Below are 15,929 nucleotides of genomic sequence, written 5' to 3' on the forward strand. Positions count from 1 at the left end.
GTTGTTCAGAAATAGAGAGCTTCTCTAAGTTTTTAAGAACTGGGTCTTGCCAGGCAGTAGGGTGCACGTCTTTAATCCCAGCACTCCAGCGGGAGGCAGAAGCAGGTGGATCTCTGAGTTCAAAGCCAGCCTGGTCTCCAGAGCGAGTTCCAGGACAGCTAGGGCTACACAGATAAACAATGTCTCAGAGATAGGTAGATAGATAGATAGACAGATAGATAGATAGATAGATAGATAGATAGATGAATGGAATGGGTAGATAGATAGATAATAGATAGATAGATAGATAGATAGTAGGTGGATGGATAGGTAGATAGGTAAGTAGGTAGGTAGAAAGATGGATGGACAAATGGATGGAAAGATAGATAGATAGATAGATAGATAGATAGATAGATAGATAGATAGATAGATAATAGATAGTTAGATAGATAGTAAAAGAACTGGGTCTTTCATTCCTCAGGGGCCCCCAGCTGGGAAGTGGATGGTGAGATGTGGCAGTACCCTCTGACACTCTGGGTCTGAGCCACTTGCTCTGCCTGCATGCCTGGGCCCTCCATCATGTTTCTGAGAGTGATGTGATAAACCTCTTCCTCTCCCACTCTAGACCTGAGGAAGCTTTGCCACCACAGGGCCTTTAGGAGCCAGGCTGGGGTGGGAGGGGCTCTGGTATGCTCCAATGGGGTTCTGAAATAGGGATTGGCCCTATTGTGCTCTGGTGATATGCAGACTTGGGAGCTGCAGTCTCTCCTTTGAAAGAGACTGATGGCTCCGTGTGGCCAGGGTTTACTTAATGCCTTTGTCCTAGGCTTTGGGACCATGGCGTGCAAAGACGGTCTCAACATTTTTACAGTATCAGAACCACCCAGAACCACTGGGTGCATTCTCCTGCCTCCATGTAGGTACCTCTACCACACTAGGCTGACAACATCCTACAGAGGCCAATGGCTTCCTTCAACCTTTTGTAAACTGGGAACCCAGAAGCTCCCAGGACATCTAAAGAATAGCTGACATGAACTGGATTTTCCCCAAACTTAAAAGATGGAGGTAGTGGTAGTGGTGAGCAGTCATATTCTGTACTTGTGCTAGGTTTACGTCAGCAACAGCATATAACAGAAAACTCAAAAACTGTCTTTTTTTTTTAACAGGGTTTCTCTGTGTAGCTTTGGCTGTCCTGGAACTCTATAGGCCTCAAACTCACTGAGATCCACCTGCCTCTGCCTCCATAGTGCTGGGACTAAAGATGTACCAAAACTGTATTAAAGAGGCTACAGTTTACATCTTTTTTTTTTTTTTCTAGAATGAGTCTGGATGCAGGCAGCTGAGCATTAGAAGATAACTCTACCACCACCCGTTACCAGCCTTCTTCTTTTTTTTTTCTACCAGCCACAACATTGCTTTTAATTCCCAAGATCTCTACATGTTTTCAAATAGCTGCCAAAGCCCATGCCACTGTGATTCCAGGACAGCCAGGGCTACACAGAGAAACCATGTCTGCACACACAAGGACACTGTTAGCTTTCTGTCATCACGTCAGCGTCGCTCCACAACTGCTTAGTCCTGTTCCTGCTGGCTTTCGGACGTACAGCATGTCAGAGCTGAAGCATGTTATAGGAGAGGCTGCTCCTTAATGGTGGACAGAAAGCAACACTGGAGAAGAAGGGACCAGGGTTCTCACGGCTCCTTCAAGGTCAGTTATGGAACTTATCACAACTGGGCCCTGTCTCCTAAAGTGTCCACTGCTTCCCTGTAGCTCTATGGGCTGCAGACCAAGCCTTTATCAAATGGGTGCCGAGGCCATTCAAGGCCCATACCATTATAAGCCTGTAGTATACTCCAAGCTGGGTTTTGTCACCAGACAGCTGAGATATAGTCTCTCCTTCCCAGATATCTTTGGTAAGGGAATGATGGACCAGAGTGAAATGTGCTTGGGCTTTATTCCCAGCTCACAGTGGTTTTTAGAAGTTCTGGCAATGTGGCCTGAAATGGTTTCTCTTGAACACTTTTCCTAAAGGGGTCCTTCTGTTTGCCACAGTTCCCACCAAGCACTGGTGCCTCACGTTGACAAACCTTCAGCTCGGACAGCCATGCATTTACCATTCAAAGGCTGGGAGGCAACCCAACGGTGGGTTGTCAGACACATACCAGTCATCTCCGTGTTGGACAGAGGGAGCTGACATCACCAGCAGCCTTGTGGCTGTAACTTGCAAGACGCTGTATCTCTCAGGGAAGGCAGGTGATTCCAGGTATAAAAAGACCAATTAAATCAAACCTCTACTCCTTCCAGACAAGAAGTGCCCTCAACCTGCAGGTGGAAAAGAACTTTCTCCAGGTGAAGTGACAGGCCTGAGCGCTGACAGGCATGTGTTTCTCTGCCTCTCACCAGTGACAGGTGTCAGTGACCCAGTATCAGGCTGAAGGTGCCCAGAGGAGAGCAGTTGTTTGATCTCCCAGAGCCAGCAGAAACAGCTCTCCAGGGAGCCCAGGGCACTCACTGTGCAGTTCCATCTTTGCAGGCTCCCCAGGAAAGCTTCTGAGCTTAGGGCCTGTGAGATCTTGCTGGAACCAGCTTGTATCCCACTCCAGCGCTCCGCCTGGCTGAGACAACTCAGGCTGGGTGAGCCCCAGGGCGCAGCGGACCTTCCTGGGTGGCCTCCCTCCTGCCCAGCCCAAGGGCGTCTTGCAGCTATAAATTGAGTAAATTGAAAATGTTACTGGGGTTGGAGATAAAAGAGAGAGCTGGTGTCTCCATGAATAAAACATGGGAGGGAGGCCATTTCTTGGAAAAATAGAGAGAATAAATTGCGGTGGATCAATTTTATCTAATTTCTTGGCCGAGCTTCTGACATGCAAATGAATGCGCTCATAATTTATGAGTGAGCTGTAGAGATTACCAGAGGGAAGGGAGGCCGGAGTTCTGCGGGAGAAAGGGGGGCACAGCCAAAGATTTAGCGAAGGCCACCAGGCGCTTTCTCCTTAATACCATAAGATTTAGAAGCCCTCCTGAGGAAGACAAGAGCCAGAGTAGAGAAGATTCTAGATTCCTAATCTGGTCTTTAGGGCTAGTTCTGCTCACCCACTCTATTCTAGCAACCCTGCTAGCCACAGTAGAAATGGTCAGGCTCCAGGCCTTGGCTCATCCCGTCCTGCTGTCTCTCACCTAGGTTTGACCAGCTTAGTTCTCTCTTGAACTTGGGTCAGATCTGAGTCCGGCTCAGTACTCCACATGATTATACCCTTCCTCTGTTCTCTGAAAGTGTATACTTGTTCCTGGTCCTAAGTGCCCAGTGTCACCCACCATTAGACTAACAATGGCTGTTAACTATCTGGACTGGTTACCAGCATTAAGCAAAAGAGGAGACCTCTGTGCACAGAGGGGTTTGCCTCCTATTGAATACTAGTGCAGTGGGTACCCAAACATCAGTTGTTTGCTCTTAATAACTGCCCCCAAAGTAGCCACTGGCAAATCAAGGAAAATGGCCAATCTTATCACAGATTCTATCATTTTCTCATGTCACTGACTGGGAGTCAAAGGGTTGGTGGCTACTGGTTGTTAGGTGTGCCTAGCTGCTCTTCTTACAGTGGCTTAATGGGAATGGACTGTCTTTGTCCTGTGGCTCTAACTAGATGAGAGGAAGAGAGGGAGGGAGGGAGGGAGGGAGGGAGGGAGGGAGGGAGGGAGGGAGGGAGGGAGGGAGGGAAGGGGGGGAAGAACATACAAATTTCAAGAATGTGCTACGGGTGTGCTTTTTCTTTTAGTTGGGAATGACCGATGGCCATTGTGGTAGTCACGTGACAGTGGCTGTGCTGGGACTGAGTGCAGTGGACTCCATCACATCACTGAGTGCCATGCAAAGCCCTGAATGAGCTGGGATATACAGCCTTTTCTCTAACCCCTCCTCCTCCATGTTGTCTTTCTGAAGTAGGTGCTAGGGAGCTTGGAGGGAGGGTACGGGCTTCTCTAGGTCCCGTGCCATCCTCTCTGGAGCCACGCTGTTACAGAGAACAGTTAAGAACTGAATGTGACTGGGTGGTGGTGGTGCATGCCTTTAATCCCAGCACTCTGGAGGCAGAGGCAGGCGAATCTCTGAGTTAGAGGCCACCCTGGTCTATAGAGTGAATTCCAGGACAGCCAGGGACACACAGAAAAATCTTGTCTCAAAAAACAAGCAAGCAAGCAAACAAACAAACAAATACCACCACTACCCTCAAAGAACTAAATGCATCTGGTGTCTGGTTTGAGTGGCTGGTTCTAGAGGTAGTATTTTGGAGAGTGATTGGTTTGGTTTGGTTTGGTTTTTTTGAGACAGGGTTTCTGGATGTCCTGGAACTCCATTTGTAGACCAGGCTGACCTTGAATTCAAAGAACCACCTGCCACTGCCTCCCAAGTGCTGGAATTTTTGCAGATAAGAGTATGAGATCTTCACGCCAGGACCAAACCCTTCATGGGCATTCTCTCACACGCAGAGAGAGACACTAGAGCCTCCTCTTGCCACCAGAGGGAGGCGCCGAGAGCCAGGGAGAGGGCTCTCACCAGCACCTGAATGTGCGCACACACACACTTCTCCAGACTTCCTCTTCTCCAGACTTCCTCTTCTCCAGGACTGTAGGAAAGCAATGTCTGGGACTGGGGCATAGCTCAGTGGTGGAGGATTTTTCTAAGCAACCAACAAGCTCTCTATTGCTGACAATGAAGCAGCAACACAGCCAAGCTGGCAGGGGCTACGCTGGTGTTTCCTGAGCACACCCTGAGCTAGGGCAGGCCCTTAACTCTCCCCACACACACACACAACCTCCCTCCCCCATGGTGCTGGGAATGCAACTGGGCCTTGCGACTTCTAGGCAAGGACTCTCCCACTGAGCTGCCTTCCTAGGCATCGGACAGAGCCTCCATCACTTTGCAGAGGAGGAAACTAAGGCACAGAGCTTGGTGACTTGGGAAACTCAGGTGACTGCCTGGAAAAGCCTGGATTTGGACTCCTGTCTAAGCGGCTCCAAAGCTCAGACACATCAATGTCCTTCAGCTCTCTGTGGCTACCTCATGTTTGTTTGGTCAGCCAGGTTGACAGTATTGACACTGAAAGGACAAACTTCACAGTAGAGGCAGCCTTGATCTACATCACTTCCCTCACGACACTCTGGTCTGTCCCTTGTCCCTGACAGAAAGCAGGGCCTTTTAGCTTGAGTCCCTGAAAGACTGGGCAGGAAGCTTGGTTTCCTTCCCCTGGGGATGGCCTTGTATTTCTTCTCCTAACCACTCTCCCTCCCCCATTCAATTTCCTTAGCATCAAGGGTGTGGCCATCCTCTAAGTGTCCCCTCTGGTCACTCAGGACTGTCTCTATCACGCACGTCTGGGACCCTCTGGTTTCTTTTGTTTGTTTGCTATTCTGAGGGCTTGGTTATTCCTATGACCTACGCTCCAGGAGGGCATAGCCGGTACCTGTTTGCCTCTAGGGTCTGCTTGCAGTAGGAGCTTTATCATTGTTGAAAGCCTGGGTTTTCTACCCAGAGAGGAGGAGGGCTGCTAGGAAAAGACTATGACACTGAGACAGGAAGTATGGAGGGACAGTGGGGTAGCTGCTTGCTGTGGCATCGGGTATGTTGCCACCTCCAAGGCACCCACATTTGGAGTGGGTTGTAGAGCTACCAGTACAGGGCAATAGTACCTAAGGACCCTGTGATGAGAGGCTGCCAGCAAGGGTGCATCTTCAAGGGTTCAGTGTAAGGGCTGGGGGCCCCTTCATTCCTTTTAGGGCATTCTGTTGCAGGAACAGCAAAAATCAGATTGTCCTGGAATGTTGGGGCTACAAAGGAAACTGAGGTCAAAAGATAGGAAGTCCTGGCCTGAGTCACAGGAAGTCCCTGGGCACAGGAGGAACCTGTATGAAGCTTGAGTCTACAGTCGGACCGCTTTGGATCCAGAGAGATGAAAATAAGGAGAGAAATGCCCAAAATTGCTGTGTCTCTTCATTTCTTACATCAAAAACCTAACACTTTAATATACTTCAAAGTCACTGTGACATGTGATTCTGTACTTCATTGACCTCCGTGTCCTGAGTGGGTGACGGGGGTAGGGGGTAGGGGCATGGTCTTCATAAACATTCCCACCATGGTCTCTGTGGCATCGGTTGGCCCACCAGGAGATCCTTTAAAGCCTGGTGGGACAAAGGACCCATGGTCTCCAAGATACCTGATCAGATAGTCCCAGGTGTGGATCTGACTTGCGGAGCCCTACCGAGCCTCAAGTTTCTGGAGCCACCTCTGCTGTCTACAGAAAAGACCTGGAGCTAGATGTGTGAGGTGCTTGGTGAGGCCAGGTTCATCTACAGAGCTGAACTTGGGCTCTGCAATAGGATCCCTGCCATTGTTTCTTAGGATGGGCACAGAACACTTTGCTAAGAGGACCAATCCTTGGAAAGCCAAAATGGGACTTATTTATTTACTCAATGTTCATGAGTGTTTTGTCTGCATTCTTGTATGTTTACTATGTTTGTACTTGGTACTTGTGGAGGTAAGAAAGAGGCATCAGGGAGCTGGTGACATGGCTTAGTGGTTAGGAGCACTGACTGCTATTTCAGAGATCCTGAGTTCAGTTTCCAGCAACCACATGGTTGCCCATGACCATCTATTAAAAAAAAAGAGAGAGAGAGAGAGAGAAGGGTATCTGATACCTTAAAACTGAACTTACCCTAGCAAACACAGGAGTGGATGTTCACAGTCAGCTATTGGATGTATCACAGGGCTCCCAATGGAGAAGCTAGAGAAAGTACCCAAGGAGCTAAAGGGATCTGCAACCCTATTGTTGGAACAACATGATGTACTAACCAGAACCCTGGAGCTCTTGTCTCTAGCTGCATATGTATCGAAAGATGGCCTAGTCGGCCATCAATGGAAAGAGAGGCCCATTGGACTTGCAAACTTTATATGCCCCAATATAGGGGAATGCCAGGGCCAAAAGAATGGGAATGGGTGGGTAGGGAAGTGGGGGGCGCTATGGGGGACTTTGGGGATAGTATTGGAAATGTAATTGAGGAAAATATGTAATAAAAATATTAAAAAAAAAAAAAAGAAAATTTAAAAAAAAAAAAAAAACTGAACTTACAGAAGGTTGTGGGCTGCCATGTGAGTGCTGAGATTCGAACCTGGGCCCTTTGAAAAAAATCACAAGTGCTCTTAACTTCTGAGTCATCTCTCCAGCCTTGGGACTTTTCTTCTTAGATCCCATTCCTTGTGGGGAGTCTTCAAAGAGAATTCGTATAATTTCTCATTATTTAATTTTATGTGCAATTACAAACAATGAACTGTGAACATTAATTGGACAGACTAGGGGGATTTTGTCTTCAAATCACAGATCTTTTAAATCCTTCTCAGGCCACATAAGAAGTTGGCCTGGGAAAATGAGCTTCCAGGGGTGTCCTTGACAGCTGTGTTCCCTGCAGCTCCTGATGTGACATAGTGGATTCTTCAGGAAAGCAGGTCACTGTGAGCAAGCAGTAGAACTAGAAACCCTCACTGTTGAGATCCCAGCCTCCCAGGCCTCCCTTCATGCCCGTGTGTATGGTTTAAATAATGACCTTTTCACTGGCCCCGCCTTGACACATAATAGGCCTCCATCTATTTGTCCATGTACAACATCCATCCAAACATCCAAACACCTACACATTTACACATGGCTCCGCCCATCCTCCACACATCTATTCATCCATCTAACTATACGTCCATCTGTTCAAACATCCACACATCAATCAACTCATCCATCCACTCCTCCACATTTGTATCTATCATCTATCCATTTACACAGCCATCCATGAATCATTCATCCATCCATCCATCCATCCATCCATCCATCCATCTTAGTTCTATACCTGTGAAGAGACACTGTGACCAAGGTAACTCTTATAAAAAGAAAACATTTGGGGCTGGTGAGATGGCTCAGTGGGTAAGAGCACCCGACTGCTCTTCCGAAGGTCCAGAGTTCAAATCCCAGCAACCACATGGTGGCTCACAACCATCCGCAACGAGATCTGGCGCCCTCTTCTGGAATGTCTGAAGACAGCTTCAGTGTGCTTACATATAATAAATAAAATCTTAAAAAAAAAAAAAAAGAAAACATTTAATTGCAGGCCTGCTTACAGTTTTAGAGGGTTACTCCATGATCATCATCATGGGAAACAGAGAGAGGTATAGCAGTGAAGTAGTAGCTGAGAGCTTTACATCCTGATGCACAGGCAGCAGGTAGAGAGACAGAGACAGACAGAGACACACAGAGAGAAAGAGAGGACCTGGCATGGGTTTTTGAAACCTCAAAGCCTACCCCCAGTGCCACACCTTCTCCAAGAATACCACATCTACTCCAACAAAGCCACACCTCCTAATACTCCCCAAACAGTTCCACTAACTAGGAATGAAGCATTTAAATACATAAGCCTATGGGGACCATTCTCATTCAAACAGCCACTCTCTAACCATTTATCCTTCTATCCATCCATCCATCCATCCATCCATCCATCCTCCACACCCCAACAAACAACATTTGTTGATATCTGCTAATGTGCCAAACTCTTGGCATAGGAGAATGCATAAAACAGACAAAGGTCCTTTCTCTGCTGAAGCTAATATTTTTAACAAGGGCTACAAAGATAGCAGAGACATCAAATAGTATCATTATATAGCCAATCACAAGTATAAGAACTTGAAATAAGTACTTGGAAAAGAAATTAATTAAAAGTGGAGCCTGGGATAAAGAAAGAGAAACAGAGGGTGGGGCTCTAGGGGAAGTAAAGGAGTCAGACAGGTCATCCTGTGATTCTGGAGGAAGAGCTTGAAGAGAGCCAGGAAGCAGGCCAGGGGTGATGTGGGTGGGAGGAGAGCACCCCAGGAAGGAGCGAGGCCAAGGCCCAGCAGAGAGCGGAGGAAAGGCAGCTGGACAAAGACGGTTCACCTTGTAAGGACTTTGACTCAGAAACTACAGCCACTGCACTGCCCCCAGCAGAGACGTGACACGCTCTGGTCTACTTTGTTAAAGGCCCATTCCAGCTGCTGGGTTGAGAGCAGAGCTGCCTGCTCATTGTTGAAGCCACTGGCCACCCGTGGATGCTGAGGGCTTGAAACGTGGCTCATCTGAATCAGGCGTGCTGTGTGTGTCCGTGCAGCCCGATGCCAAAGACTGAGCATGAAAAAGAGGACAGGCAGCGTCATCTACAGCAGCCTTAACTGCTGATTACCCACAGGCACGATGATGCTTCGGAGAGAGTGAGTTTAAGGAATGGTATTAAAATTACCTTCACCGACTTCTCTTTATTGTTTTAAAAGCCAGGAGTTTAAGAAGAAAAAAAAAAGAGTTGATTTCAGAAGTAGGAAGTAGAACGGTGAAAAGGTAGAGAGGAAGCAGGGCTGGAGAGAGACCGGATGTTGTGCAGAGTTGCCCAGATAGGGTAGATGAGTTCTGGGATGACTGTGGTCAATAAAAACCACTCAGTGTGCTTCCAAACAGCCATAGGATGAATGGCCTCACCTCAAAGGAACCACTGATGCTTCAGCAATGAGTACAATCACTGCCCTGATTTGAGCTTCACACTCTGGACAGGTGTAGACAAGACATGGTACCCTAGCAAGATACACTGTGCTTTTACAGTCCTAGAGGATCAAACCCAAAGCCTTGCCTCTCAGGGAACATACCCTGTGGCTGAGTTACACTCAAACTTTCAAATGTACGTTCTTTTTTTTTTTTTAAACTGTCAACTAAAAGTTCATTCTAGGGTTAGCGAGAAAGCTCATTCAGTGTTTGACCTGCATATACCAAGACCCAGGTTCAATTCTGAGAACTCACAAAGTGGTGAGGGCTTGTTCTCCCAGGACTGGGGTGGCTGAGATGGGTGGATACCTGGGGTTCACTGGCCAGCCAGTCTAGTAGTCTACTTGATGAGTTCCAAGACAGTGAGAGACTATCTCAAAGGAAAAGGGTAAATGGAACCTGAAGACCAACACCTAAGGTTGTTGCCCCCACATAAGTACCAGCATCCCCCCTCCCACATCCAAACATACAAACATGCAATTTCTTTTCTTTTCAACTTCATTCTAGGACCAGTGAGATGGCTCAGTGGGTAAAGGCACTTGCTGCCAAGACTGACAGCGGGAGTTCAATCCCCAGGACCCACAAAGTGGAAGAAGACCACCAACTCTCACAAACTGTTCTCTAACCTCTATGTGTTTATTAAATAAACAAATTCAATTATAAAACGAATGGACAAGAATGTGTGCTGGAAAGATGGCTCAGCATTAGGAGGGTTGGCTGCTCTTCCAGAGAACCTACATTCAGCTCGCAGCACCCATGTCACCACTGGTAAGTCCAGCTCCAGAGGGTCTTCTGAATGCACTGCACACATGTGCTCATATGCTTATATATAAATTTTTCCTGCTAGAAAGGAAAGATAACAGTTTTAACTTTAAAAATATTCGGGGCTGGAGAGATGGCTCAGTGGTTAAAAGCACTGACTGCTCTTCCGAAGGTCCTGAGTTCAAATCCCAGCAACCACATGGTGGCTCACAACCATCCGTAATGAGATCTGACGCCCTTTCCTGGTGCATCTGAAGACAGGTACAGTGTACTTAGATATAATAATAAATAAATCTTTTTTAAAAAAATATTCAAGTTGCTTTGTTACAGCAAAACTAAATGTATACACAAAGAGTTTGATCAGAATGGACATTTAATACGATCTTCTAGCCTGCTGGTGGGGGTAGTGCACACACTTTTAATCTCAGCACTTGGGAAGCAGAGGCAGGTGGATCTCTGAGTTCCAGGCCAGTGTGTTTTACAGAGTGAGTCCCAGGACAGCCAGGGTCACACAGATAAACCCTGTCTTAGAAAAACAAAAACAAACAAACAAATGATCTTCCAAGTTTGACTTGCATAAAGGCATCATGTTAAACTTTGTTTCTCTAACTTCATATGTTTTAAAAAATGTTTTAAAGATGGGTTTATTTTTATAAGTTTATGTGTATGGATATTTTGCCTGCATGTGTATATGTATGTATGTATGTATGTTTGTACATATGTATGTATGTATGTATGCTACATGTGTGTCTTTGAGTCCGAAGAGGGCATTGGATTCTCTGAGACTGGAATTACAGGCAGTCCTGAGCTGCCATGCAGGTGCTGGGAATTGAACCCAGGTCCTTTGCATGAGCAACAAGTACTCTTAACAGCTGAGCCAACTTCTAACTTTGTAGTTTTTTAATACACACCTTTTTTGCAGGATGCCCTCAGGGCCATGCAGATTGAGTAAGGGATCTGAATCATGTCTGATGTCTCATGGCTTGGAAACAAGGCATAGTTCGTTGTTGCCATGGGGTTGTACCCTTGGCTTTTTATCCCAACATGGCATTTGTAATGGCTTTTGATTACCTAGATGTTATAATAGCTGTACCTACTACCATGGCCCCACAGACCCATTGCTTTAAGGCCACCTGTACATGGGACAGTTTTGGTGGGTTTTCGTCATCAGTATAAATGGCCCACAAGATGAGCAAGAAGTTCACGTCAGTAGACTCTTAGGTCCTAAGTACATGGCAGAAGTCCTCAGATGTGACTGTGTGGATCTGGATGAAGAGCCCAGGTTGCTCAGTGCCATTGTGCAGGGAATGTTTCGGGGAGGCTATGAGATCTAAAGGACTATAAAATTGGGCTAAGATTAAATGCCACTCTTTCAGAGGACAGCCTGGCTGAATTCAAAGCTTTCTTACGTATAATGCTTTACAAATGAACTATTTCACCAATACACAGAGTGTAATTAGTGTCTATCTAGATGGATAGCATGGAACTTCTACCCAGGACTGTATTTACTAAAAAGTACTAAATAGTAAATGCATCACTATATTTACTAGATAGTATAAATGAACACTGGAGTCTTGTTCTGGTAAAGGAACATAAAGATTGAATAAATTTAAAAATTAAATTAAAAATTATCTTAAATTCTTCTTTTTTTTTTTTTTTTTTTTTTGAGACAGGGTTTCTCTGTATAGCCCTGGCTGTCCTGGAGCTCACTCTGTAGACCAGGCTGGCCTCGAACTCAGAAATTGCCTGCCTCTGCCTCCCAAGTGCTGGGATTAAAGGCGTGTGCCACCACGCCCAGCTTAAATTCTTTTTTTAATAAATAAAATTAATTAATTAAAATTGAGCATAACCTTCATTTTGACACTTGAGAGTTGGAGACATGAGGATTAGTTGTTTGAGGCTAGCCTGGACTACATGTCTCAAAAAACCAAAATAAAACAAACAAACAGAAGAAAATAAAATAGATGTAGCAGACTAGGGTCATAGCTCAGCCCACACTGTTACTAAACAGCACAGGTGGTGGGCAGCAGGGACAGTCAGGGACAGTCAGGCAATGGCACGGACAGAAGCAGAGAGAAGAATTTGAAGCTAAGGTGTGCAGGGAAGTTGGTAGCAGACAGACAGCGGTGGTGTGTGTGGAGTGAGCATCCTACCATGGAGCTGGGTGGCGGGGTTGGGGGTGGGAGGTGGAGTCAGAGTCCTGCCTGTGCCCCTTCGAGGCTGGAGGAAAGCTGTGAGCTGTGTGTCTGCTTAGGGGCAGTGTAGGTGGGTCTCATGGACAAGAGTTTGGATGCACCAAACCATCCTTCCCTCCCCCCCTCCGCCTCCCTCCCCACCACGCTCTCAGCTGTAAACAAAAGCCAAGATCAGTGGAATCTGGACAATCAGGCATAAGGAAGGCCTGGGCTAACCTGTGCTCTATTCGTGGGTCTGACCATTACCACAAACACAGGGCTGTGAGCAGGGAGCTGAGATACATCTGCAACCCCTTTGCTCTGTTCTAATATAGGAAGTGTCTTCCAGGAGTCTAAATGCCAAGCTGTTGAGAGTGCATCAGAATTTTTTTGTGGCTATGTTGGCTCTGTGCCAGAGAGAAAGGAGGCCCCAGGCCCTCCTCAAAGCACACCTAAGATAGTGAATGGAGGTCTGGGTTGGGGAGCTGTGTGGACCCTGACCCCGTAACCCGCAACACTCTAACACAGGAGGTAGGCCTGGAGGGACTTGGAAAGGCAGAGGTTGCAAGAAGTTGCCTGTTAGCCCAAGATGGTGCTCAGCCTGTGTCAGGAAGCTGGGAAGGAAGGCATCTTAGAAGTTTCAGCCTGGCTATGGTGGGACCTGAGTTGCAGTTTAAAAAGCTCATCTGTTGCTGTGTGGGAAAGAGATGGGGGTGGGGGGAACAAGAGTGAAAGGGAGAAGCCAGAGGGAGGCTATTGTGGATGACCGGGGTGGGTGGTGAACAGGGTGGACAGATATGGGATATACATGACTCCACCCATGGGCACACAGGTGGTCCCTCCATACTCTTCTTGCACAGTGCTCCCTCAACACGACCTGTGAATCCCAGAATTTGCCTACAAGGTCCACACCTGGTGCATCCTGGATCAATAGGTGCAGAGCTCTGCCCCGGGCCAGACTGGAAGACAGCAGATGGTAAAGGAGGTAGAGGCTCTCTTGGCCACTCCACAGCAGAGACTAAAAACAGCAAAGCCCCCTACCTATGGCCAAACATTCAAACGTGAATCTATGGAGGCCAAACCTACTCAAACCACCATCTCTCCGTGCAGTGCTGATCCAGGCATTGGGCTTCCTGATATAAGAAACCCTAAATTCTTTCTTTCTTTTTTTTTTTAAGATTTATTTATTTATTATATGTAAGTACACTGTAGCTGTCTTCAGACACTCCAGAAGAGGGAGTCAGATCTTGTTACGGATGGTTGTGAGCCACCATGTGGTTGCTGGGATTTGAACTCCAGACCTTTGGAAGAGCAGTTGGGTGCTCTTACCCACTGAGCCATCTCACCAGCCCCCTGAATTCTTTCCTATGTCGGTCCTTGCTCTCACATGCCACTGTTGGCAGCCTTTTGCATATCTGGTTAGCGCTGTGTTATGATGGCCTGCCAGAATGCCAGCTTCTGGAAGATAATGGTACCTTGGTTACAATCTACCTCCTTCTAGAGATTGGTTCTTAACCTTCCCAATGCTGTAATCCCTTAATACCATTCTTCATGTTGTAGTGAGCCCCAACAATAACATTATTTCATTGTTACTTTGTAACTGTAATTCTGATGCTTTTGTGAACTGTAATGTAAATATCTGATATGTGACCCCAAACGGGGTCACTTCCCACAGGTTGAGAACCAAAGTTCTAGGGCCTGAAATACCATAGACCTTCAGTAAATATTTGACCCCTGAAACATTGTGTGTGTGTGTGTGTGTGTGCATGTGTGTGTGCTGGCTCATTTGACCCTCCATTGTGACACTGTACATTTGAGCATACTGAGTGTCACGTGCTGCAGTGGGTTAAGCCCGTGATCTCAGTCACTCTTCCTATTCCGAAGTCTCAGCTGCCCTCCGCCGGCTGGAGCACCTCTGATCATCCAGGTATGGCTTCCACAGGGAGCAGGAGGGCCCCTTGGGAAGTCCTCATGTCTAGGACAGTCCTGTGCGAGTGTTCACTTCCAAAAAGGTCTTCCTCATGGCTCATTATAATAATGTTTTGGGGGTTTTATTGTTTTTTTTTGTTTTTTGTTTTTTGTTTTTTTTTTGGTTTTTCGAGACAGGGTTTCTCTTTATAGCTCTGGCTATCCTGGAGCTCATTTTGTAGACCAGGCTGGCCTTGAACTCAGAAATCCGCCTGCCTCTGCCTCCCGAGTGCTGGGATTAAAGGCGTGCGCCACCACGCCCGGCTTTATTGTTTTGTTTTTAAGACAGGGTTTCTCTGCATAGCCTTGGCTGTCCTGGAACTCACTTTGTAGACCAGGCTGACCTTGAACTCTCAGAGATCCGTCTGTTTCTGTCTCCTGAGTGCTGGAACTAAAGGCGTTCCAGCTTTAGTTCCACTGCCCAGCTTCATGTCTTGTTATAAATACAGATGCATCTTTTCTTTGAGTATTCGGCAGCTGGTAGGTTGTTCCTGACCCAGTGGATGGCCACATACCCATGCATGGATGGATTCAGGAAATAATAATAATAATAATAAATCATAAGGAAGATGCATTGGAGAATCTGAAGGGCATTGGAGGGAGGTTGTGGGAGTGACTATGATCCAAATACATTGTATAGTATATAAAATTTACAAAGAATAAGTTTAAGATAGTATTTAAAAAATAAAGTAAATGCAGATGTATAAACTACATTTGCCTCTGTCTCTCTATTTATGTGGGAGCTTGTCTGAAAGAACAGGGTGATTAAAGGTGTGTTATAGACATATGCTCTAACTGGGGGCCCGTAGAGTCTACTATGGAAGTCAGACCCATGGTTGCCTGAAGATGGAAGGGCCAGGAGCACATGGAACCTGCCAAGCCAGGCTTGATAGCTGACAAGACACTACTGTGACAGGTAGAGTATGGTGGCCTGGACCTGAGGAGGTTATAGATTGCGTATGCTCAGCCTTAGATGCCTTGGGACTGCCTGGCCCCTGAGACCCATCTTGGAAAGAATGAGGAGAGCCTGGGACTCAGCTTCTAGGGATCCATGTGCTCCTCAGAGCAGCTGGAGCCCGGGAGCACCCCGGGGAGACACAGAGTACTGTCAAACTTTTCCAAGCTATTTGCCAGTGGCCTGAGGCATTCTCCAAGGACATGGCCTGCTATGTCCCTGGGCTGGGCTCCCTTGGAGGCATCCCCATGGGAGGGGTCTGTGGGTGATTGGAGCTGGGTGACTCCCCATGGACCTCGCCACCTTCAAGGCTTCTTCCCAGGAGGTCCCTGACCCCAGAGTCTCACTTTCCAGTCTCTTCCCACAGGGACCTGCTCCTTCCACTCGGGGCCTAGGTTGCTGAGCAGAGGCCACCAAGACTCAGGAAACCAAGAAAAGCCTTAAGAAATCCCTGAAGATCAGGGTGCTCAAAGCCTGGTTGCCAGGCCCCCCAACCC

The sequence above is a fragment of the Mus caroli genome, unplaced genomic scaffold (assembly GCF_978045245.1).
Source record: "Mus caroli unplaced genomic scaffold, Mus_caroli_1 scaffold_10, whole genome shotgun sequence".
Lineage (NCBI taxonomy): Eukaryota > Metazoa > Chordata > Mammalia > Rodentia > Muridae > Mus > Mus caroli.